This window comes from Balaenoptera acutorostrata, chromosome 16 (assembly GCF_949987535.1).
Source record: "Balaenoptera acutorostrata chromosome 16, mBalAcu1.1, whole genome shotgun sequence".
Classification (NCBI taxonomy): domain Eukaryota; kingdom Metazoa; phylum Chordata; class Mammalia; order Artiodactyla; family Balaenopteridae; genus Balaenoptera; species Balaenoptera acutorostrata.
In genome coordinates, this window is record NC_080079.1 from 49,440,123 (window position 1) to 49,465,864 (window position 25,742).

General features: G+C 38.9%; 1 protein-coding gene across 3 annotated transcripts in view; it reads right to left on the minus strand.

Annotated features, from left to right (window-relative positions):
* MAPK8 (mitogen-activated protein kinase 8) overlaps positions 1–21,560 on the minus strand; it is a 107,353-nt gene extending 85,793 nt beyond the window's left edge. For all 3 annotated transcript variants that reach the window (XM_057530449.1, XM_057530450.1, XM_057530451.1), the window contains exon 1: positions 21,410–21,560. The gene's annotated coding sequence lies outside the window, so the exon portion shown is untranslated. The remainder of the gene's footprint in view (positions 1–21,409) is intronic.
* Between the last annotated feature and the right edge of the window lie 4,182 nt (positions 21,561–25,742).

Below are 25,742 nucleotides of genomic sequence, written 5' to 3' on the forward strand. Positions count from 1 at the left end.
AAAATTGTTTATAATATTCCCTTAGTCTAGGATATATTATGATGTCCCTCTTTCAGTCTAGATATTGATAATCTGTGGCTTCTCTCTTTTTATGCTGATCAGTCTGACTACAGATAACAATTTTACTGACTTTTCCCCCCTAAGTATTAACTGTATCAATTTCGACCCTCCAATACTTGACACAATTGGGGTTTTGGTGATGGCCTTTTAGTCTTTATAACACCCAATGGCAATGGTGGTATGATCAAATATATAAACATTTAGAAGATCTGCAGACCTCATTCAACCAGTATTTTCCAAATTACCAATGCATGGGCAAAAGATTTATTTAAATACAAGATAGACCAATGGGTTTAATACAATAGAGCAAGAAAATTTTATTCATATGGTTTCAGATTTCACACTGCAGTTAAACTGTTAAATTTTGGTGCAATATAAAACAGGAAGATCTAAATTATCTGTATCATGAAATGGGAAGTACACACAAGCACTTCTGTTGTGTACTGAAAAACTGTTGTCAAAAAAAGTACCATGCAACTATTTGAGTTGTGAGCCACTTTTTCATGGAACACGATTTTACTTGAAAGAAAACAGACAAACCATTACTTGGACTAGAGTATCCGGAAGATGTTTTCTTGAAAATGAACAAAGTGAGCTTATTACTTCAAGGAAAACAAATGACAGTATTTACAACCAATGATAAAATTCTAACTTTAAATTAAAATTTTGGAAATTTTATACCTGTCCATGGGAGACCTGGCAGCTTCCCAAGATTCTTCTGATAAGACAGGTAGTGATATTAACAAATGATTTTTTAATATTATATAATGTGGCAGCTCAAAACTTTTGGTTTCAGGATCCCATTAACCCTTTAAAATTACTGAGAATCCCAAAGAACTTTTATTTATGTGGATTATATCTATCAATATTTACTATATTAGACATTAAAGCTGAGCATTTAAATTTTTAAAACTTATTTAAAAATAACAATAACAAACCTACTACATGTTAATATAACTAGCATTTTGATGGGAAATAACTATTTCTTAAAAACTCTCGTGAGAAGAGTATCACTGCTTTACCTTTTTTCAAATCCCTTTCCTGTCCAGTTTAATTTCAGACAGCTGGATTCTCTCATGTGCTTCTGCACTCACTCTGTTACCACATCACAGGTCAGGCCACATGGCCTCTGAAAAACTCCTGAGAACAAGCATGGAAAAAGGCAAATAGCATCTTAGTATTACCGTGAAAACAGTTAAACTTCATGGAACCCTTGCAATTCCTTCCTATATTTTCCACTGTTAAAGTTAAGAAATGGTAGTAAACCTTAGCAGACCAAGGTACAGAAACCAATGTTGTAAATCTCTTCTTTTATAAAAATTCTTACTCTGTTAAGGACACATTTCTTTTAAGCAAAACATATTTCTTTAGGCTTTATCCCTAATCAAATCAAAGCAGTTATCATTACTCTAGTCCCCAATTAATATATACTAACACTACTTTTAGATCCCTTTAAACATATACATGTATGCGTGAACCCATGTGCATAAATATATATATCTCTCTCACACATGCACAGAATACATCAAAAGAAATACACCAAAACATTATTAGCAAGATTAAGGATAGTTCTGATCTTTTTATCTTTATTTTTTCCCCAATATTCTATATGTATTTGCATTTGGTTAAAAAAAATTGGAAAAATGCTTCCCACTACTCTCTTCCTCTCTTTAGCACTGGACAATATTCTTTTCAAAAGGAGTGTACCCTGACCTTATGGAACCAGCAGGCCTTAGTAACTACAAGGAGGGAGAGAATGACAAAATTACACCAGGAAGTAGTATGCAGTGGACTCCATGTTAACATATCAAAGAACTTGAACTTAGAATTCTGATCAAGGAACCTAGGATTTCCAATAAAATATGTTCTTCTCATAAAATAATACGTCTCCTTATACAGTGCCAGCACGAACTATGTACACCAATAAACTTATTACAAATATTTAGCTCTCTATACCTTACAAGTGTTCTCACTTACTCTCCTTTGATCTTATATCATCACAGAATACAGTACTTTAAAATTCGTACTCTTAAAGCACTTAATAAACTTTTTAAAAAAGAGACCTCAATCTTTGTGGAGATTACCACTATTCATGAAAATGTCTGTCTCTTGGCCAAAAATAATTGCAGCAAAGGGCCAATAACTCAGAGCAATGAAATACAAGGCTCTGAATTCTTCTAATTAGGAATCTCAAAACTCTATTACTTTATAACTGGTGCCTGCAATGTCACAGCCATTATGCCATAATTAACGTGAAGAGAAAGGAGAACATGATGCTGAATCACAAACAACTCTTCCACTTAACCAGCAGAGGAGAGGCAGTACAAAGCAGTGACTAAAACTCAGACTCTGGAGCAGAGTCTGAGTACCGATTCTGGCCCCATCATCCTGGGCAATTAACTTAATTTCATCTGCCTCAGTTTCCCCATCTGTAAAATGGAGGAGAGGATAGAATAATAAATAATCTCTACCTACAAGGTTGTTAGAAGGATTAAATAAGTGTTAATATTCATAAAGTGCTGGCACATAGTAAATATTTTTTAAAGAAAAAGTAACAAAACCCTGAAGTTAAAGTTCAAACACTTCAAAAATAAATGATGAAATAATTGTAGAAATGCAGAAAAGCCAAATCGAATCGTTTAGAATACTGTATACTCAACTTTCTAGCTTCTTAAAATGGTATAGCAATGTGGTGTTCAATTATATCTGAATACAGCAGGAGTCCAAACTGCTGAAGTACAAATCACTTTCAGGGACTTCATAGAAGAGTATGGCTCTATGTAACTTAAAGTGTCTTTATGCCCACCTAAATTGAACAGAAAAATGTTCTGGTTTTGAAATAAGGAAGGTTACACCAAATGCTAGCATGGACTAGAGGCCTTAGTTGTTCTGCAGACCACCAAAAAAACCAAAAAGGCTGATCCTGTGTGGCAAATCTGTTCAAAATGTAATGAAAGAAATGAACAATCATATAAAATTAAGACTGAAACTAATTTCCTAAAGAAATGGAGTGTTCCAGGTTGAGTCAGGGTCTGTACAAGTTGAAACGCAGACATCTTATACTGCCAGAAAGCCAGGAAGCACTCCATGACCAACCAGGTCAGATGAAAATGACAGAGTAGGGCTTCCCTGGTGGCACAGTGGTTAAGAATCCGCCTGTCAATGCAGGCAACACGGGTTCGAGCCCCAGTCCAGGAAGATCCCACATGCCGCAGAGCAACTAAGCCCGTGAGCCACAACTGCTGAGCCTGTGCTCTAGAGCCCACAAGCCACAGCTACTAAGCCCACGTGCCACAACTACTGAAGCCCGCGTGCCTAGAGCCCGTGCTCTGCAGAGTAGTCACCTTAAAAAATTCTCACTGACCAAACCTGGGACAATTTGAACATCAAAAATAAATAAATAAATAATGACACCTAAAGCAAGCAGAAGAAAAGAACAATAAGAATTAGAGTAGAAATCAATAAAATTGAAAACAGGAAAATAGAGAGAAACTCAAAAACCAAAGCTGTTTTTCAAAAATATGAATAAAATTGATAAATGTATAGCTAGACTAAGCAAGAAAAAAAAAGAGAAGACACAAATTACCAATAAAAAGACGGATCATCACTACTAATTCCAAGAACATCAAAAGGATAATAAAGGAATATTAGGAAAAACTCTGTATCCACAAATTTGATAATTGAGATGAAACGGACCAATTCTGTGAAAGACATAATCTACCAAAATTCACACAAAGAGAAACAGATAATCTAAATAGGCCTAAAGTTGAATCAATAGTTATTAACCTCCAACTGAAAGCACCAAGACCAAATAGTTTCACTGCTGAATTCCACCATTTAAGGATTAAAAAAAAAAAAAAAATCAATTCTCTACAATCTCTTCCAGAAAATAGAAGTAGACGAAACACTCCCTAACTTATTTTTATGAAAGCTGCATTATTCTAATACCAAAATCAAATACATTACAAGAAAACTACAGAACAGTATCTCTTTCGAACACAGATGCAAAAATCCTCAACAAAGTATCTACAATCAAATCTAACAATGTGTAAAAAGAATTCTATACCACAATGAAGGGGATTTTATTCCAGGAATTCAATGCTGGTTCTAAAATTTATAAATGTAACCCACCACATCAAGAGGCTAAAGAAGAAAAGTTATATGATCATACCAACAGAAGAAGAAAAAGCATGTGACAAAATCTAATACCCATTCACGATAAAAGAAAACTCTCAAAAAACTAGGAATAGAATTTGAGATTATGAATTCCTCAATTTGATAAAGAAGATCTACCAAAAGAAAAAAGAAAAAAAGGAAATACCTACAGTTAACATTATACTTAATGGTAGGAAACTGGATACTTTCCCTCTAAACTCAGGAACAAGGTAAACATGTCCTCTCACCACTACTATTCAGTATCATACTGGAAGTTCTAGCTATTGCAATAAGACAACAAAAGAAATTCAAGGGTATAGAGATTGTTAAAGAAGAAATAAAATTGCTTTTGTTCGCAGATGAGATGATTATATACAGAAAAATTCCCAACGAATGGAGCAAAAAAAAAGAGAAACCTCCTAGTTGATACAGTTGTTTCCACTTGGGTATAAATTAATTTTGATACTGCTATACACATATACATACTGGAACTGAACAATTAAGTAAATGGATGGTGTATGGTGGGAGGCAGGTTTCTCACCGTTGGAGGAAATTTATGACCAATAAGGGGAGAATGCCAGAATGATTAATGTGGTAATGGATTAGAATGGAAGACAGCAAGAACTCATGTTAACTTTAATAGTGACACAGATGGTTACACATAGAAGCATTTATAGACATGTATATAGACACATATTTATATACATGTGTGTCAATATATACATAGTCATTTCTTTACTCTGTTCAGAGTTCCTAAAAGAAACCACATCCCAGAAGCAACAAGCACATCTCACCCAGATCTTTGTTTCTAATACCATTCTCCAATAAAATGAAAGTGGACTCCTTGGAGAAATGGTTGATTCTAGGTCTGGGGCAGAAAATATACAAGATGAGCTGGGAGCATCTTGTAGTGCCAGAAAGTAAGGATGTCCTCAAAAACAAATAAAAACACCCACTTTGATGGAGGTAAATCAGAGGGGCACAGGAGCCAACTGAAAGATCTCTTAATGGCCAAAGCTAGAACAATCTGAACAAAATAAAGTAGTACTAGATTATAACTCCAAATTTAAAATAAACACCTATGAATCTATACTGATATTAATGACTGAATAAATTAATAAATGGGAGAAGAGACAAATCTCTCAAGCAGCAGGATTCTAAATGATTCACATACTCTACTCTCAAGGAGAGAGGGTATAACTCCTCATTCTTCAAGGCTGCACACAGTGACTTCTTCCAAACAGCACACACACCAGGAAAGGCGTGAGGGGAGAGATCTGACAAACATTACCTCAGCCAAGTGATCAAGGTCAACATCAACAGTCATAAATTATGTTAATGGTATGTCCCCTTGATATTATGTGATGAAAATGGCAATTTACCTCTGTGATCTTCCCCTCCAAAACCCATAATCTTAGTCTAAAAATAAGAAAAACATCAAATTCCAATAAAGGGGCATCCTACAAAATACCTGTACAGTGCTCCTCAAAACTGTCAACATCATCAAAAAATTCAAGGAATGTCTGAGAACTCAAAGCCAAGAAGATCCTAAGGAAACATGAAAGCTAAATGTAATGTGGTATCCTGGATGGGATACCTGGAACAGAAAAAGGACATTAGATAAAAGCCAAGGAAAACTGAATAAACTATCAACTTTAGCTATTGATAATGTATCAGTATTAGTTCACTAATTATAACCAATGTACCATCCTAATGTAGGATGTTAATAACAGGAGAAACTGGGTGCAGGGTATATGGGAACTCCCTATAATATGCTCTCATTTTTTCTGTAAATCTGAAGTTCCTAAAAAATAAAGTCTACTAAAAAAAGGAATAGTGACTAAATGACTACACATCCCCCCCCCCAAAAAAACCCAAAAATCTCTGTGATTCCAAGAGAGAGAAAGAGAAATAAAATTATTTGACACCTTTGGAAATGACCAGTCACCAATTTTCAGAGTTGAAATCGAGTTCAGAGTTGAAAGAATTCTCAGAGTTAAAGAGTTGATACATCAAAGGAAAATAAGCATATCCCTCATCTTTTCGGGTAGGACTGTAGTTCCATCTCAGTTGATATGGGAAAGGTTTTTTTAACGGAAGACAGCTGGCTAATAGATCCAGAAGGATGATAAGGTTACAAAAGCACCACTCTGCAACCCCAAATGAAATAACTGGTTTAGATAAGGCTTATCAATATATGCTAAAAACATCAGGTAAAAGGCTGCTGGAAAACCGAATATTTGGAGGGAACCAAAATATCACCTCACCAGTCAACTGCTAATTGCAAAGGCACCATGTTTATAACAGACAGATTTAGTGAATACCATCTTAACCAAATGATCACATTTCAGGTAGACAACCTAATATGATATGTCTTGTGTTATGAATCAATACAATGTACACAGGAGCAACTAAGCCAAAAAAATCTAAATACAATGCAGCCTTTAGACCCAACCTTCTGTTTTTAGGAAACACAATGGTTAGGGATAAAAGTTAAATACCATAAGGAAACAATCAGACAAATCCAGAATGCAAGAACATTCTATAAAACGATTGGTCTGATCTCTTCAAGATGCCAATATCATGGGGGAGAAAAGTGGAGGTGGGGACAACTGTAGTAAGTTAAAAGTGACTAAAGTAACAACAATCAAATGTAATGCATGAACTTTGATTGAATTCTGGCTCGAGAAAACCCACTACAAACGGACAACTAGAAAAACTTGAAATACAGACTAAATATTAAGGGTTTCCGCCCCCCAAATATGACATTTGTAAGAGAATGTGTTAATTTTACGAGATGCTTTAGGGGTCAAATACAGCAAAAAAAAAAAAAAAAAAAAAAGTCTCTATTAAGAGAGAAATAAACAAATATAACGAAATGTTAACAACTGTATCCAAGTGGCAGTATACAGGTGTTCACTGTCCTATTCTTTCAATTTCTCTTTATGTTTGAACATCCTTAATAAAAGCTGGGAGGTGTGGAAGAATACAGTCATTTAAGGAAAAAAAAGGTGATTAAATGATCAGTTGTAAACCACCAGAAGATAGTAAGAGCAGATTCTATGGGCAGGTGTAACAAACGTGGATTTTAAACCAGTCTCCTATGACACATACACTGCATGAACATTAGGAAAGTAGGGGCATGAAAGAGATGGAATCAGTTTAAGAAACAATTCCTATTCTAAAGTTTAAAACATCAAGCAAAACTCTACCGATAAACTCATCTAAGACTGAACACCTCCAGTATCTCTTATTTTTTCAGAAGAAAAAAGGGACTACAAAAGAGATACTTTTTTTTTCAATTACAGTGGTTGAAGAGTGACAGATAATTTTTGTAATTCTGAAATTTCAGTAATATACAAATGAGTTGGAGGAAAAAGAACATAAATGAACTCATGAAGACCGTAAGTTAATTTACACATAAATATATATGAAGATAGCACACTAAATCAAAATCAGCAACATTTCATATATCATATTAATAATGGGTTTCATAGAATTAAGTTCTCTCTGCAATGCTTTACTATACTAGTGGCTGTGCTAGTATATAATGCTATAAGGCACAACCATTAAGTCCAGCCCCAAAGTCAACCCCTCCACATTTAATGACTTAGAAGGCTATCCTGGGATTTCTCTGCGGAACAAATTTTAAAATTTTACTCAACATAACTGAGTAAATACTTCTCGTTGCCTCCTCCACACTATCTAGGATTCTACAGCCTTATAACTATGATAATATCGTGCCGATAAGTATGTCAGTTCTTTTTATGTGTGACTGCCCTTTCTCATTCCTGATAGACATGAAAATGTTGTCTTATCTTTCTCCCAAACTTTGCAATGATATTATTTTCTCTGCCAATTGTTTCCCCCCTTTTCTACTCTTAATCCTATTTCATTTCTCTAATAACTGCTATAATGTATACATAATGAATATATACTGTATATGTAAGAATACTGGTACCCAAACTCTCACCCTGAGAAAAAACTAAAACCACATACAATAGAATTTCAAATAGGGAATTTTATGAGATAAGACTTCATTATGCTAACAAATTGCTTTCCCTTTTAATGGTGAACTAGGTAATTTAGACCAACTCTCCTACTGAGAGCAAAGAGAAAAACTGAACATCCCCTTCCCCGAGGCAAAATTAGAAAAACAAACATAAATACCTCTTTGAAGGCATCACAGTGCTAAAAAGGCAGTAAAAAAAAGTATGGAGGCTAAGATCAGGGACAGCAAGAAAATCTTCAGAGGTAAGCCAGACACGTGGTGGCCATTTTCTCAGGGGGCATCTGCCCATCCCATAAAGGTGGCTAACAAGCCGAGCGGAACTTTTCATAGATTTACAAGGCTGGCACAGAACGGGTGTTAAATATCAGAGGTAAGGAACCAACAAAGTATGGGGGTACGGAAATACGGGGCTGGTAACACCCCTGGTTTTATGTTGGGACCCCGAAGGGTAACATCCTAGGATTAAAGAAAAAATAAAATAGACCAGCCTTGGCAGACTCTGGAGTGCCGAGCTTTGAAACATTTTTGTCTCTGGCTGGATTAAGATGATCCTTAAATTACTTCTGTAATTTTTCACATATAATGTCTTAATAAAAAGGAGGAGACTAAGACAACATGATAAAAACTTACAATAGCCTACAGAAAAACACACAGGATCTAGATAATAAAGTTATCCAATACAGACATGCTTAATATATTAAAATAATTTTTTTTAACTGTGGGCCATGAAAGACTGGCCCTGTACAAAACCCTGCTAACTTCAAAATTTCAAATCATACTTCATTTCCTAATCCTTAAATTCATCTGATTAATTCTTTAGGAATTCCCACAGTTGTTCTAAACCCTCCTTTGGTCCACATACATCAAAAAAGAACACAATGCCTACTAAAGTAAAAAAAAAATCAGTCTTCCAATCTAAAAGGAATTCATGTGCCCACAGACAGGCCCTCTAGCCTGCCCTATTGGAACATTCCCCAAGAGGGGGCACATCCCACTAAACTGCCACCAGAGAGTGAACTGCTGCAGGGAGCCACAAGCTCAAATCAGAGGTTTTCAAGCATTTTACATCACAACCCGTTACATATACACCTCTGTATATATCTATATGTAAGTACACTCAACTGAAACACAAATTTCATAAAACAATTCTTAGCTATAGTAAATAAGCAAGACAGAGTGACTAACGTAAGGACAGACATACAGATTAATGGAATAAAACTGAGAGTCCAGAAAAAAAAATTTTTTTAAACAAGAATAAGACATTAATAAGAAAGCACAGTATAGTTGACCCTTGAACCCCCACCATGCAGTTGAAAATCTAGGTATAACTTTACAGTTAGCTCTTTTTATCCACATCCGCATCCTTGGATTCATCCAACCCTGTATCTTGTAGGGTTACGTATTTATTGAAAAAATCTGCATATAAGTGGACCAGTGCAGTTCAAACCCATGTTGTTCAAGGGTCAACCGTATTTTCAACAAATAGTGCTGGGACAACTACATATCCATATGCCAAAGAATGAAGTCTGATCCTTTCCTCACATCGCACACAAATTAACTCAAAATGAATCACAGACATAAGAGCTAAAACTATAAAACTCTTTGAAGAAGACACAGGAGTGATCTTCATTACTTTGAGTTAGGCAGTGGTTTCTAAGATACAACACCAAAAGCACAAGCAACAAAGAAAAAATGTATAAATTGGATTTCAATAAAATTAAAATCTTTTGTGCTGTAAATGATAACATCAAGAAACTGAAAAGACAACCACCAAAACAGAAGATATTTGTGACTCACCTGTTTGATAAGGAACTTGTATCTAGACTATATAAAGAACACTTACAACTTAATAAAAAGATAAATAACCCAATTTTTTAAATGAGCAAAGGTCTGAATGAACATTTATTTCTCCCAAGACATACAAAGCACATGAAAATATGATCTACATCATTACCCATCAGAGAAATGGGAATCAAAACCACAATGAGATACCATTTCATACCCATTAAGGATGGCTGTATCAAAAGACAGACAAAAACAAGCATTAACAAGATGTAGAGAAACTGGAACCTTCATACCTTGCTGGTGGGAATGTAAAATGGTGCAGCCACCCTGAAAAACAGTTTGGCAGTTCCTCCAAGTGTTAAACATGGAATTAGCCGTACGACCAGCAACTCCAATCCTAGTGATATACCCAAGAGGACTGAAAACATACATCACACAGAAACTTGTGTATGAATGTTCATGATAATATTACTTATTTTATTTAAGTACTATTTTTTAAAATTTATTTATTTATTTATTTTACTCTTGGCCACGTCTGGTCTTAGTTGCGGCACGTGGGGTCTTCGCTGCGGCATGTGGGATCTTTTGTTGCAGCACGTGGGCTTCTCTCTAGTTGTGGCATGCGGGTTTTCTCTCTCTAGTTGTGACGCGTGGGCTCCAGGGTGCGTGGTCTCTGTAGTTGTGGCACGCGGGCTCCAGAGTGCATGGGCTCTGTAGTTTGAAGCATGTGGTCTCTCTAGTTGAGGCACGTGGGCTTAGCTGCCCCGCAGCATGTGGGATCTTAGTTCCCCGACCAGGGATCGAACCTGTGTCCCCTGCATTGGAAGGCAGATTCTTCACCACTGGACCACCAGGGAAGTCCCTATGATATTATTACTTATTACAGCCAAATGCGCATCAACTGAAGAGAGGATAAATAAAATGTGATATATCTGTACAAAGGAATACTATTAGACCATAGAAAGTAATGAAGTACTGATACATGCTACAAGATGAATGAACCCTGAAAACATTATGCTAAGTGAAATAAGCAGTCACAAAAGACTACATGCTACATAATGTCCAGAATAGGCAAAATTTTTATAGAGACAGAAAGTAGAAGATAAGTAGTTACTTGGGACTGGGGCAGGGAGTGTGGGTGTGTACATGTGCACACGCAGGAATGGAAAATGACTGCTAATAAGCATGGAGTTTCTTTCAGGAGTGACAAACATGTTCTAAAATTAGATTGTGGTGATTGCATTACTTCATGAATATATGAGAAAGACTGTGAACTGCATACTTCAAATAGATGAACTGTAATGACATGTGAATGAAATCTCAATAAAGCTGTTTAAAAATTCTTATCTTAGTCCCTTATTACTTGTGATACACTCTGACATTTTCTATTGCATTTCATTTAAAAATACAACACTAGTCGTGATCTCTTAAATTCCTTCTATGACCCACAAATGGGTCAAGACTGGCAATTTAAAAAACACTGCCACAGAGTCATCCAACGATCGAACTGATGGCCACCTTCTCCTACCTAGTAGCAGGATTCATACCATCACATCTCACATCCCAGAAAAAGTCCTATTCTTCCTGGTCATCTATTATTCCCCAAACTGTCATTGCCACACTGCTGTGTATATCCTCCATTTTACCCAATTCCTCATCCCCCACCCCCCAAATCCTTTACTGGACCTTCTGAAATTCCTAATTTGTGACCAGCAAACAGCCAATTTATACTATCCTTACTATTCCTTCTCATCATCTACCTTCCCTCCAATTCTCCCATTGATTTAGGACGTCAGCAACTGGTTCATAGTATGTACCCTTACTCCTCTCACCATTTGCTGACTTTACCATTCATGCAGACTGACTGACTCCTTTAATACTTCAGCCCCTTTAATTCTTTGGTCTCCTCTTTTCCCTCTATTCCACCTCAGCAGCCCATCCCAAGGCTACCCTGGACATTATCATTGCCAGAAACTATGATATCTGTCAAATCTCTATTTCAAGCATCCCACTCTGACCACCACATTCAATCCTTCTAGTTCTCTTACTTCATCTGAGCACTACCCACAATTCTAATTGAAATTTCCAATACATTGATGCTACCACTTCCTTACTATGCATCCTGACTTCACCTCCTTTCTTGTCCATGTTAGATTTCATGATTCATCATCACTCCTCTATAAGCACTCCTTCTAAAAGCCCTCATTTCCCTCTTCCTTTTCATTTAAAAAAAAATGTTCTTAATTAAAAAAATGTTATATTGAAGTATAGTTAATTTACAATATAATATTAGTTTCAGGTGTACAGCATAGTGACTCAGAATTTTTACAGATCATACTCCATTAAAGGTTATTACAAGACAATGGATATATTTCCCTGTGCTATACAATATATCCTTGTTGCTTACCTATTTTATACATAGTAGTTTTTATCTCTTAAATCCCATACCCCTATCATGCCCTTCCTCCCTTCCTTCCCCCTACTGGTAACCACTAATTTGTTTTCTATATCTGTGAGTCTGTTTCTGTTTTGCTATAGACATTCATTTGTTTTACTTTTTAGATTCCACATATAAGTGATACCATACAGTATTTGACTTCCTCTGTCTGACTTATTTCACTAAGCACAATATTCTCTAGGTCCATCCACGCTGCTGCAAATGGCAGAATTCCACTCTTTCATACTGACCTAGTTTTATGTGTCAACTTGGCTGGGCTACAGTCCTGTTATTCAATCAAACACGAATCTAAGTGTTGCTGTGAAGGTACTGCAGATGTGGTTAAAGTCCACAGTTGACTTTAAGTTGATTATCCTCAATAATGTTGGTGCACCTCATCCACTAGTTGAAAGGCCTTAAGAGCACAACTGAGGTTTTCCTAAGGAAGACAAAATTTTGCTTCAAGATTGCAGCATCAGCTCCTGTCCAAGAGATTCTTGCCAGCCTGCCCTACAGATTTCTGACTTGTCATCCCCCATAATTGTGTAAGCAAATGCCTTGAAATTTCTTCATATACACATACACACAATTATATCTCCTACTGATTCTGTTTCTCGGGAGAACTGTGACACTTGGCAAAACCTCACTCCAGAGGAACTGAACCATCTGCCTTACCTGTGCTTGTATCTAACCACATAAATAATGCTGGGGGGTGGGTAATCTCAAAACCAGGCTGACTGATATCACTTTAAATTCAAGACTTCTAACCATTAAATGAATAATCAATACTTCTTAGCAAACTAATTCAAAGACTCCCATCCCCCTCTGGCCATACCAATCTCAATGAGAAAACAGAAACCATGAGAGAAGATGAAAGCCAAGAGGATAAGCCTTCATCTTCCAGCCACCAAATTCCCTTGGAAGAACACACAGCTTTTTCGCATTCTCTCCTATCTGATGGAAGACCTCTCTCTAACAAAGGCCAACCTCTCTATCTGTGCTCTCCATCTCCTTTCCTGCATATTCTCCTTTTTACTAACTGGACCGTATATTTTTCTTACCTACCAACCCACTTCTCTGTTCCACTTCATAGACGTATGAGAGAAATAACATTTGCAAATTTTCATATAATCTGGAATTAGGGAAAGACTTGCTAACCATGGCATATAATTTAGAAGTCAGTAAAGACTGGTAAGCTTAACTACTGAGAAAAAAAAAAACAACAACAGCATGACAAAACCATCATAAGCAAATTTAAAAGGCAAATGATAAATTGGAAAAAATATTTCCAAAAAATAGCACAGAGCTATTTCCCTATAAAAATAAATCCGATAGGGCTTCCTTGGTGGCACAGTGGTTAAGAATCCGCCTGCCAATGCAGGGGACATGGGTTTGAGCCCTGGTCTGGGAAGATCCCACATGCAGCGGAGCAACTAAGCCTGTGTGCCACAACTACTGCGCCTGCACCCTAGAGCCCACGAGCCACAACTACTGACGCCCACATGCCTAGAGCCCATGCTCCACAACAAGGGAAGCCACTGCAATGAGAAGCCCGTGCACCGCAACGAAGAGTAGTAGCCCCCGCTCGCCGCAACTAGAGAAAGCCCGCGTGCAGCAATGAAGACCCAACGCAGCCAAAAATAAGTAAATAAAATTAAAAAAAAAAAAAAGAATCCTACAAATCTAAGAGAATGAGTAACAAAGCAATTAAAAAATAGGCAAGGATATAGATAGTTCATAATAAAAATACCATTAGTCCTTAAAAGACGAAAGATGTTTAATCTCACTTATACTGGCAATGAGGAAAGAAGCAGGCATCCTCACACAGGGCTGGTGGAATGTGTAGAAGTGAAACAACCTCTACAGATGGCCCTTCAGTAATATCTATCAAAATTATAAATGCACATACACTCTGACCTAGCAATTCCACTTCTGGAGGTGTATCCCACACGTCTATACAAGTGTGAAATTATGTATGCACAAGGTAATCCACGGCACCATGGCTTTTGATAGCAAAAGACTGAAAACAACCTAAATGTACCTCAAAAAGGGACTACTTAAATATATGCTACACCTGTAACCTGTATGATGTATGATGACCTGTATGATATATGATGACCTGTATGGCCTGTATGATGGTGTTACTGACCGAATTTTTGAATCTTCCCCAAATTCTTATGTTGAAGCCCTAACCCCTAGGTAATAACCTAGGTAATCAGGTTTACAAGGTCAATCAATCAGGTCATGAGGATGGGGCCCCCATAATGGGAATAGTGTTGTAAAACGAGGAAGAGAGAGTAGAGCACTCTTTCTTCATGTGAGGACACAGTGAGAAGGTGACATCTGAAAGCCAGGAAGAGTCCTCACCAGGAACCAAATCTCTTGGCACCTTGATCTTGAACTTCCCAGCCTCTAGAACTGTGAGAAATAAATGTCAGTTCTTTAAACCAGCCAGTCTATGGTATTTTGTTGTAGCAGCCCAAGCTAAGAAAAATGGTATACCATGAAGGTGTTAAAAAAAAAAAGGATAAGCATGATGTTTATGTACTAATAGGACTAATATGAAATCACCTCTAAGCTAGACAGTTAAGTTAAAAACAAAAGGTGAAGGGTATGTGCATGGTATGCATCTTACATAAAAAATGGGGGAGGCAGAGGACATATATATGTAAGATACATAATCCCTCACTGGCAATTCTGAAATCCATAAAGCTCTGAGAAATACAAGCTTCTTATAAGTTTAGTACAAACCTATTTGGTGTCAAGCCTGACCAAAAATTCCATAAGACTATTTATAATTTTTATTTATCCTTACTGTACTATTTATGCTTTCAATTCAGAAATATTAATGTGTTTGATTATGGGATGCTACACTACCTCCCACTAGGGATTTTGGATAATACAGCAGATGCACTATATTACCTTTTCACAGTCCTCCCTCACCGCCCCCCCACAAAAAAAACCCCCCAAACCTTAATTCTGAAATACATCTGGACCAAAGGTTTTGGAAAGGAATTATATACCTGTATATTTATCTGCACACACATAAACGATCTTTGGAAGGATTCACAGGAAACCTAACACTGTTTCCATGCAAGGGAATGGGGTGGCTGGGCTGCACAGAGTGGAAAGGAAACTTTTTACTGTATATCTACTTAAATCTTTGGAATTCTGAATCAAAGTGATTATACTACTTAGTCAAAAGATAAATAAAATGTAAATAAACTAAAATCACTAAGACTTCTAAATTCTCAACAGTAACAGACAAAGCCAGATGCTTTGGTTTTTGTTTTGACTGAAAAGAGACCCTTAAGTCACAGGGAGATCTATACAGTGGTGGCTTTCCTTTATCTCACTTTTGGTTGACCCAAATGGCATTTGAGAGGGAATCACCCTCTCAGGAGCAAGGCAGGGAATGGTGGGTTTCCACTCCCATTAATAGCTTTTAGGAAATAGCAATCTCCTGATGCTTTTGATGCCTCATGCCAAGCAAAGCAGGTGTGCTTGACTGTTTTTCTTTTCTAGTGTCCCCAGAAATATGACGGGGCTCAGGTCTCCCAGCAACAGGAAGCAGTGAAGCCCACACTTCTCAATATCAGAGAAAGGCTTAAGAAAGTACTACCATAAATCTAACCTTCAGTCTTCAGAGCTTCAATCAATACAGTAGAGCTGGAGGACTCCACTTAACATTTGACTAGCATCTTTTCTACTACCTATCTTCATACTTTTCATTTACTTATTTTGATGTCCTGTTGTGTTCCAAAATGGATGAGGTGACTATAAAGTTTGCCTTTTCTTCTGATTTAGATTTTGACTAATCTGTACCACACTCTCAACTTTAACCAGAAATCAAGAGAGAAGACATCTCGCTTTTTGTGGTTTATCTAGTCAGTATATTTAAAAGGCAGGCTAGAGATATATGGTTCAGAAGTCCCCAAATGCCCCAACATCCAGCTCTCAGGCCTGATGCCTAAAGAAATTCCCAATGAAATGCCTAACAATACTTTGTTTCTTGTATTAGGACATAAATGCACTTATGTTTGTTCTCGTCTCCCATCAAGTTATGCTCATTGAAAGTAGAGACTGACTTCGACTTCCTGTGGCCCCTACATCACTTAATACCTGGTTTGGTATAGAGTGGCTTCTCAATAAATACTGCCTGTGCAAACCCAGCATCATCTCATAGTTGCTGTCTGCAAGAAGGAGCAAGAAATTTGATGTACCAATATAACCATAGAAATACTACACAGAAAATTTAGAAAAACATAGAAAAGAAAGATAATATTTCCAGATGCTACTTAATAACCTCTAGAAAATGGTTAATGAACTGTTGTGGTTACCCAGTCTCTACAAATTTGCAATTTTCACACAGAGTCAAAGATTTCAGTAAGATTAAATTTAAAAGATGAACAGTATTCCATTTTCTTCAAATGTGGGTACATTTGATAAACTATTCACAGCTCCTGGATTCCCATTCCTTTAGAGATCTGTCAAAATAAACCTACGAAAGCTTAGGCAATTCTCTGCAGTGGGAAAGGTAAACGTGGAAAAACTTTGTGTTAGAGAATGTGGCAAATTTTCCCTTTAATATTGCTTTGGGAACATTTCCAAATTTTAAGGCAGAGAGGATTACTGATCCAAATGTTAAATCATTTCAATCAATTCAGATTAGATGACAGGATCAAATTTTAAATAAACCCCCAGAGATGCAGAGGGGAAAAAAAACTGGTATATTCTGGAGAATTTGAACGTATACTGTACATCAAATTAGTTTTAAATTTACTTGGCATTTTGCATTTGTTCCAAGTTAAAAATAATTAGTGATAACAATAGCTAAAATTTCCTTAGTACTTAAATCTAGTGTTCCAGGTACTGTAGTTGCAGTACCTAATTTAATCCTCATAGCCCTATGAGACTATATGCTATTATCATTTTCATTTGACAGATAATAAAACAGGCCGAAAGATGTTACAAAACCTGAACTAGCCTACGCCATATAGTTAATTAGATTTGGAGCATGGATTGTAACTCAGGGCTGACTCTATAACATCCATGCTAGCAACCACTATTAAGTTTGGGCACCTTAACTTTCTAAAGAATTGGCAGATTTTAACCAAACCGGATGCATTACAAAGGGTAACAGGAGACGTAGGCATATTATTTACACTATATTTGCTATATTTGTCATACAACCCACCACCCTGAAAAAGAATGGCAGTTAATAAAGTTCTCTAAAAGGCCTTATATACATACACACCCACATATAATTTTAAAAACTGGATTTCAATAAAATTTGGCCTGCCCAGAGACTTGGGGTAGGCTTTTGTTCGTTTGTGGGAAGCCCTCTCATAATCTTTTAAAAGAACATAAATTCACTGTTTAGATATGCCTTAAGTTTATCCCTGACCACAAGCTTCTTAAGGCTAATAAACTCTTCACTTTCACATTTTCCACTAAGTATCTGAAAGCACGAAGTCTCATTAGTAAGTATGGTGCTGTGGAATGAATAAAAGCTTTTTATTTGATTTTTAAGAACAGATATTACAGAAAATATTTGATTCAATAATTTTCTGTTTCTGTAGATTACAAAAGTCTAACTTTCTTTGCTATTCTTGACATGGCATTCTGGTATCACCCAAGAAGGACTCTTTTTGTCCCCATATATTTTCTGAAGAACCACCTATCTGGGGAACAACCTATTTAAAAAAAAAAAAAAAAAAAAAAAGAGTTCCAACAGCCTCAGTTTACAGTTCTAGCCACTTGTCCACAACTCTAGAGCTTGCTGATGACAAAGTCCAGATGACAGAACTGAGAAGTGAACCTAGGTCTGATTCCTGGACAGGTCTATTTCCACCTACTGCCCTGATTGATAGGATAGCTTATTTTAATACTCTTGTCACCTTTTGGGTAGTAAAGTTGATTGACTCAGAACTCATTTCTGAAATCAAAACGCAAGTTAATCTGCATTAGAGCAAGAAGACAGAGCTGTAAATGTTCATGTAAAGAACTCATGACTAAAACAATAAGCTTCATAGCTCACAGATATAGACAAATGACGTATATCTAAAGTTATGTAGCTATAATGACTTCCTTGAACTACATGAATCAGAAAGACTAGTATCCATACCACTGACTTGACCAGAGACCTCTAGAGAGCTGGCATCTTAATATCAGACATTATTTTATACACATGCAACAAAGCATCTCAATTATCTAGATGACTCAAATATGTCAAGACTCAACTCACTGACAAAGACATGAAGAATCGGGCTTCTATTAAACAAGCTCTTAACTGCCACTAGGACAGTTTGTGACTAGTCACATAATAAATTACTTCTGGTTGTTTCACTGAGCACTGAGTATCATCACAAGGTTATTTCCATAATATTAGGCATTGAGCAAACAGTTAAGATTATAACTTCATTACTTTTGGTAGAATTCATTCTTAAACTAATTTCTTTCCAACTGGCCTTTCTCCCTGGATATAAAGGAATACGAAGGATATAGTTTCCTACTCTGCGAGGACACTTAAAGGGAACCCTTTTCAAATTCATTACTGGAATATACTTACTAACAGAATCAGTGCTATCTCTTCCTTTAAAGATAATGTAGAGTGAGATGGGGAGTGACTGCTAGTAAGTATGGGGTTTCTTGAAAAAGCTGTTATTTTTTAAAACCAACAGAATTTATAAAACAAAGCAAAAAAAAAAAAAACTCTGGTTTGACACATGTATAGCCTGACAGTGAGGATTTGTATCAGTAACCCTTACTGGAATCTGACATAGATAAAGCAGTAAAGTTTAGTATCTCAAGACTTTCATCCCTTATCTTAACAAAGTACCATTTTACTTCTTTATTTGTACTCTAAATCAGAGAATAATAAGCTCATCTCAAATTCTTTCATATCCAAAGCAAATGCTAAAACGTATTAAGTGGAAAAGAAATGTAATGTAGATAAATTAATATTACTTTGAGTTTTAGGCCCATATGCCTCACCAATAGTATTAGTACAAGTAAGAATTTAAAATTAAACATTTCTAATAAAACTTAAAAAACTTTTAGGCAATGTGTTTCCTTTGTTCTAACTTATCCACTTAAAAAGGAGTATTCAGAAACTTTTCAAGTAATATTCACAAAAGGATAAATGCAATCATTTTAGACCCTGTTGAAATATCACTGTGTGTCTGTGTCTGTGTGTGCACACATATCACACACAGACACACACAAATATTAAAAAAATATTTTAGACAAGGTTTAATTTTAGGATAGCCAATGGTTTAGAAGTGATAGAAAAAAAAAAATTAATACTGAAGTGATTCAAAAGCCCCTACTGTCGGGACAGATAATATATATGAACTGTTCATTTAGCCATCTGGAAGTGACAGTTTGCATGAGGCTTCCAAAACTTCACAGAGAACATTAAACGTTTTTTGCTAAGGCTTGAGTTTAGATATTATCAATTATAAAGAGCTTTTCATCAATCTGATTTTTATTGAATACTTACTATATTCCAGGCTAGGTGCTAGAGACACAGAGGCAAGACAGGTCTGTCCTCAAGGAAGGCACATTTTGATTGCTTGCTTATGTCAGATACAGCACTAAACATGTTAAGTGACAGCATATGACCTCCTAGGCTTAACCCACAGCAGGGGATTCTGAAGTAAACGTTACAAGTGACTGTAAGGAAATACATAAAAGCTGTTGTACATTTAGACCAAATCTAACTCTACTTCCTAACATGTATAACATTACGCTAGAAGTTCCAGACGTACTACTAAAAAAATAGTAAAATGACCCAAAGTATAACTATACCTTCTTTAACACATACCACTTATACAATCGTCTCACTTAAAGGTACATCTATTATATTTCAGTCAAAGTATCTTCTTCCATTAAAGGATATTTCTCTTTACCCTCAAACTCTCATCTGGGTACAACACTGAACAGTTGCTGAACGAATGAATGAAATAAACAGATGTTCTAATTACCAAGGAAGTACTTTCTAGATGCTTATCTCAAAACACAATGGACTGACAGACCAGAATTCTACTGTAAAGATCACTGAATTTCAGAGGCAAAAATAGTAACCACTGGACATTGTCTGATACCATGCAGTCAACATGTTAAATTCACAGTAAACATATGACGGGAAACTTTCAGAAATTAAAATGAAAAGTGTTCATCACAGTACTTTAAAACAGATTTGGCTCCCATCGAAGGACTGGGACTCAAGTCCAAGACAAAGAGAAGGGAGGGTGGGGTGAAAAAGTCAAAAGGTCACCACCGAATGACCCTCAAGAGAAATGCGCGCTGACCACTGGAGCTCGCGCCGAGCTTGACGGACACCTCCTGCCCAAGCTACGGGCCCGGGCTCTTCCTCGCAGCCCGGAGCTGAAGGCCACCCCAGCCTCTTTCGGCGCCGCCGCCTGCGCTCGCCCAGAATATCAGCACAAAGAAACCACCAAGAAACAAAACACTGTCCCCGTGGGCGCCGGGCAGGCGTCGGGACCGGGCCACCGGAGCGCTCTCTGCGGCTGCCCGCCGCCGGAGGAGGTAGCCAGGGCGGAGCGGGCCGCCTAGGCGCCTCCGTCTGGACCTTCGCCGAAGTGTTTCAGAACTTGCCACCCACCTCCCGCTCCATTTTCCCCTCCCGACGTGGACGCGGGACCCGCGCTCCCCGCGAGGAGGGCGCGCGAGGACCCACGGGCGAAGCTGGGGTGGGGGGCGGCCGGGACGCGCCTGGGTCCAGCAGCCCCACGCCCACTAGCCGGCCCCCACCTCCCCGGCTGCTATTGTTCCCACACCGCCCCCGCCGGCCGCGCGCCCCCCGCCCGCCGCGCGCTCCCGCCCCCACTCCCGGGAGGGGGTCAAGGCTGAGGAGAGGCGGTGGCGGCAGCACAATAACATAAACACGGCGGGGCCGCCGGCCGCCCCGGCCCTGCGGCACTCGCCGCACTCACCCGGCAGCACAACGAATGGCGACAGGAAAGCCCGGCGGCGGGAACCGGCGCCGTCTTGGCGGTCGCCGTGGCCGTTACCCAGCGTTGCTCGCGGCTCCGCGCTCCGGGCCGCGTCGTCCGGCCTCGGCCCCTCCGCTGAGTAACAGGGACGCGGGCCGTCACCGCGCACGCCCGCTAACGTCATCGCGCAGGGCCCCGCCTCCGCGCTTCGCGAGAGCCCCCACGGGGCGGAGCAGCCCCGGGGCCCGGATTTCGGGGGCGGAGCCCGCAGTTCAGGGGCGGGGCTACTGCAGGGGGCAGGGAGGACTTGCGGAGGTCACCTGGAGGTGGAGCTGCAGGGAGAGCCTTCGAGAGCCTCTGAGAGCACACTGTGAGGGGCGTGGCGGGAAGATGGAGGGGGTGGAGACTTGCTCCTGGCACGTGGCGGCGTGTGGCCTGAGCGCCCGGCATCTGTACGGGGGTGGTACCCTAGTCCCAGCCAAAGCCTCAGGGGCTCCTCGCCCCAGGGTTTGAAGGTCAGGTGCGATTGAGGCAGACCCGCCCCGGGATCAGGCACTTCGGCCCGGGCTCACACCTGAGAGACGAAAAGCTCTTTACCATGGCTAACAATACGTTACATTCTGAGGACACCTGCTTCGAGCCCAGCAATCCTTAAGCAAATATTAGCCACTTGGAAATAGCTGCCTCCTGTTTTCTCCAAATCCACTTCCTACAAAAGTCCTTGCACTACCCTATTTGTCTCTGGGCCCTACAAAGCATGTATATTGTTAGTTATAGAAGTGACAAATTGGCAAGCCCTTAAATATCTGACGAGTGGAAAGATGTCTAAATCACATACATGCTTGCAATAGAATACATTTTAGCAATTTAAATGCCATGTGTTCAAGGGATTCTTAACCACACAGGAAAATGTTCATCATACATCACTAAGAGAAAGAAGCAAGTCTATATATATACAGAATGATCCTACTTATATAAATACTATATATACATAGAAAAAACCTGGAAAGAAACATGGCAAATTATTTTAACAGTAGTTCATCACTGGACTGTGAACTGTTCTCTTTTATATTTTGAGTATTTTTCCATGGTTTCCAAATTATGTTCATAATCAGAAAAAAATATTACCTTAATCATGAATAATACATATTTGTTGAATAAATGAGTGAATTCAGGTAGACTACTTCCATGTCATGTTGGGCTGACCTGTTTCTAGGGATTCTGAAATGAAACATAAATGTCAGTGTTCATTTCTTCATTCTCTCCCTAATTCCTCCCTCTCTCTCAGTCTTCTTTATTTGCTTCCTTCCTTTATTTCTCAAATAAATATTTATTATATGCCCATTCTGTGCCAGGTACTGAGCTAACACTGGCAACAGGATGGAGCTTACAGACTTAATCACTGTAATATAGAAATAATAACAGTAAACCAATGCAAAATGATCCCTGCATTATAATACAAATTGATATGGATACATAGTATTATGGAACCAATTGATAGAATTAATAATGCCTAGAAAGTCTTCCTTGAGGAACTGCCTCTTGAACTGAGAATAAATTCAACTAGGCAAAAAATATTTCAGACAGAGGTAACTTAGTGTGCAAGGGTTATGTGATGACAGGGAGCATGGTTAGTTGGAGAAATTGAGGAAAAGACCAGTGCTGCTTGAAAAGCAAGGAGGAAGGAGCTATGAGATGGAGTTTGGAATATTGGAAAAGGACCAAACCTAGTGCAGCCATACTACTCATGTTGAAAATCTTGTCTTTATCCTAAGTGCTATGGGAAACACCTGACATGCTTCAGCAAAGCGAGTAGCATGGTCAGAATGGCATCTTGAAAAGATTCCTTGTTGGAAGGAGGCCAGGTTGACATAGGAGTAGTCTAGATGGTAGATGGTGTAGGCTTGGTCTAGGGTGATGGTCATGGAAACAGTAAGAGGAAGGTTATGAGCGCCCTTTAGGAGACCCAGTGCACAGGACTTGGTGATGGATTAGGTGGGCAGTGAAGGAAAGGGAGTCATCAAGGAAAAGTCATGTTTCTTGCATGTGGCCAAAAATGGATGTGGGTGCTGGTTCACTGAGATGGGAATCTTGGAAGAGGACGGGATTGAGTGGAAAGATTGTGAGAGCAAATAACTTGAAGGCTTCTGATCTGCCCAAAAGAGAGGCCAAGTTGACAGTCAGGTATATAGAGCTGGGCTCAGGTGGATAAGAGAAGAATTATTGACAGATAGTGATTACTTGCACCCTTGGGTGTGGATGAGTTAGCCTAGGCCTGAGGGAAGGAGGGTACTGAGCAAGAAGAAAAGAGGGCCAAGAGCCAGGCTTGAGGAACTTCAGCATTAAATGGATACAAAACAAGAAGAGCCTGAGAAGGAGCTGCCAGGAGGTAGATGGAAAACCAGGAGAGAGTGATTCAAGAAGGAGTGATCAATAATATCAAAAAAAGAGGAGGCTTAAAATCCTGGAGCACTTAGATCCAGAAGTAGTTTAGAGTGGGCTAAGGAATGAATGGGACATTGAAAATTGAGATGGTGGATATTGATGAGTCAGGCAGTGGAGGAAGACACAAGCATATTTTATATCTGATAGGAAGACTGTTGAGAGGGAAGGGTAGAATAGAAGGAAAAGGGGCTTTCCTGGTGGCGCAGTGGTTAGGAATCCACCTGCCAATGCAGGGGACACAGGTTTGATCCCTGGTCCGGGAAGATCCACATGGCATGGAGCAACAAAGCCCTTGTGCCACAACTACTGAGCCTGTGCTCTAGAGCCTGCGAGCCACAACTACTGAGCCCGTGTGCCACAACTACTGAAGTCTGTGCTCTGCAACAAGAGAAGCCACAGCAATGAGAAGCCCACGCACCGCAACGAAGAGTAGCCCCAGCTCACCACAACTAGAGAGAGCTGCGTGCAGCAAAGAAGATCCAACGCAGCCAAAAATAAATAAATAAATAAATAAATTTATTAAAAAAAAAAGAGAGAAGGAAAAAAATGAGTGTAAATTTCCTGGGAGAGCGAGGTAGGGGCATGGAGGGGTGGAGGTTGTGTGATTGGACATGAAGGTGGAAGTATTGACAAGTACCTCCTACTCCCCACCAGATAATATTAAACACCTGGAGGTAACAAAAGACAATCAGAGCAGTTGTGAAGTGAGGGGTATTGCAGAACAGCTCCCAATTTTCATGCCTAGTTCTGTAATGCTATTAACCACCTCTCTTTCCACAGGAAGAGCTTCTGATTTAGTATCAGCCTTCCACTGTCAGCTTCCTATTATCTACATCTAGAAAGGACATCCTGCATGTTTATGTATGTATATGTGCATGTGTGTGATTTCAGAAGGCATTTCACTACTTGTGATTGAATGTAATCACCTCTGATGTTATTCAAATTCAAAATCGTTTTTGTAACCCAGACATGGCTCTGGGCCTCCTTCTTCCTTCTCATGGCATTGTTCCTTGTTAACTGATTGTGGTACCTTGTGAACCTACTGAGGGCTGACTCTGAAAAAGAGGAAGAGCTGAGGAATTCTTTCATTATTGGCTTTTTTTCTCAAGTTCTGCCCCTACCTCCCAAGCGTAGATACACCTATGCTAAATTGCCCTCTCTCCATCCACATCCAGATATTGAAGATATTCAATATTTATCCCCCAGAGGAAAAGACAAAGGGAATTGAGTGGGAGGGAAAGAATATGTCGTTGAAGTCCTGTAGCAATAAAATCCTTGCTGTTGTCTTAAATAAATATATATTTAGGAAGAAGGCTTTTCATCAGATCTCGCAACAAGGATTCTGTGCCTCATTTACAATCCTTTCACCTACAGTCTCTTCCAGCCCAGTGGAATTTTGCCATTTGTAACTTCGGTACTGCAGAAAATTTGTCTAGGTCCCATGGCAGAGAGAAGAGAGCCCCTCATTACTGGCCCCTCTTCCTTGGTAGTTTTAGGGAAGATAATCTCCATTGCACCTCCATCTCCATCTCTATCTCCATCTTCATCCCCACCTCCATCTCCATCTCTGTCTCTACCTCCATTTCTGCCTTCATCTCCATCTCCACCTCCATGGCTCCCTCCCTTACCTTTCAGATGTAAAACTGGAATTCATGTTAGATTGGCTGGCATTCAGAAAATGACCCTTTGGCAGGGAGACCCCTATGAACTCCCAACCGCTGCCAAAAGTCCCTACCATTCTCAGATAAATTTAGAAAGGCTTTTTGTGGTGTTATTGGGTAGCAAGAAGGAGATTCTGGCATCACTTTAGAGTTAAGAGTCATTGTCTTCAGGTGGCAGGATTTTGAGCCCCTCAGAAAGCAAAAGCGTTGCTAGAAGAGGTGTTTTC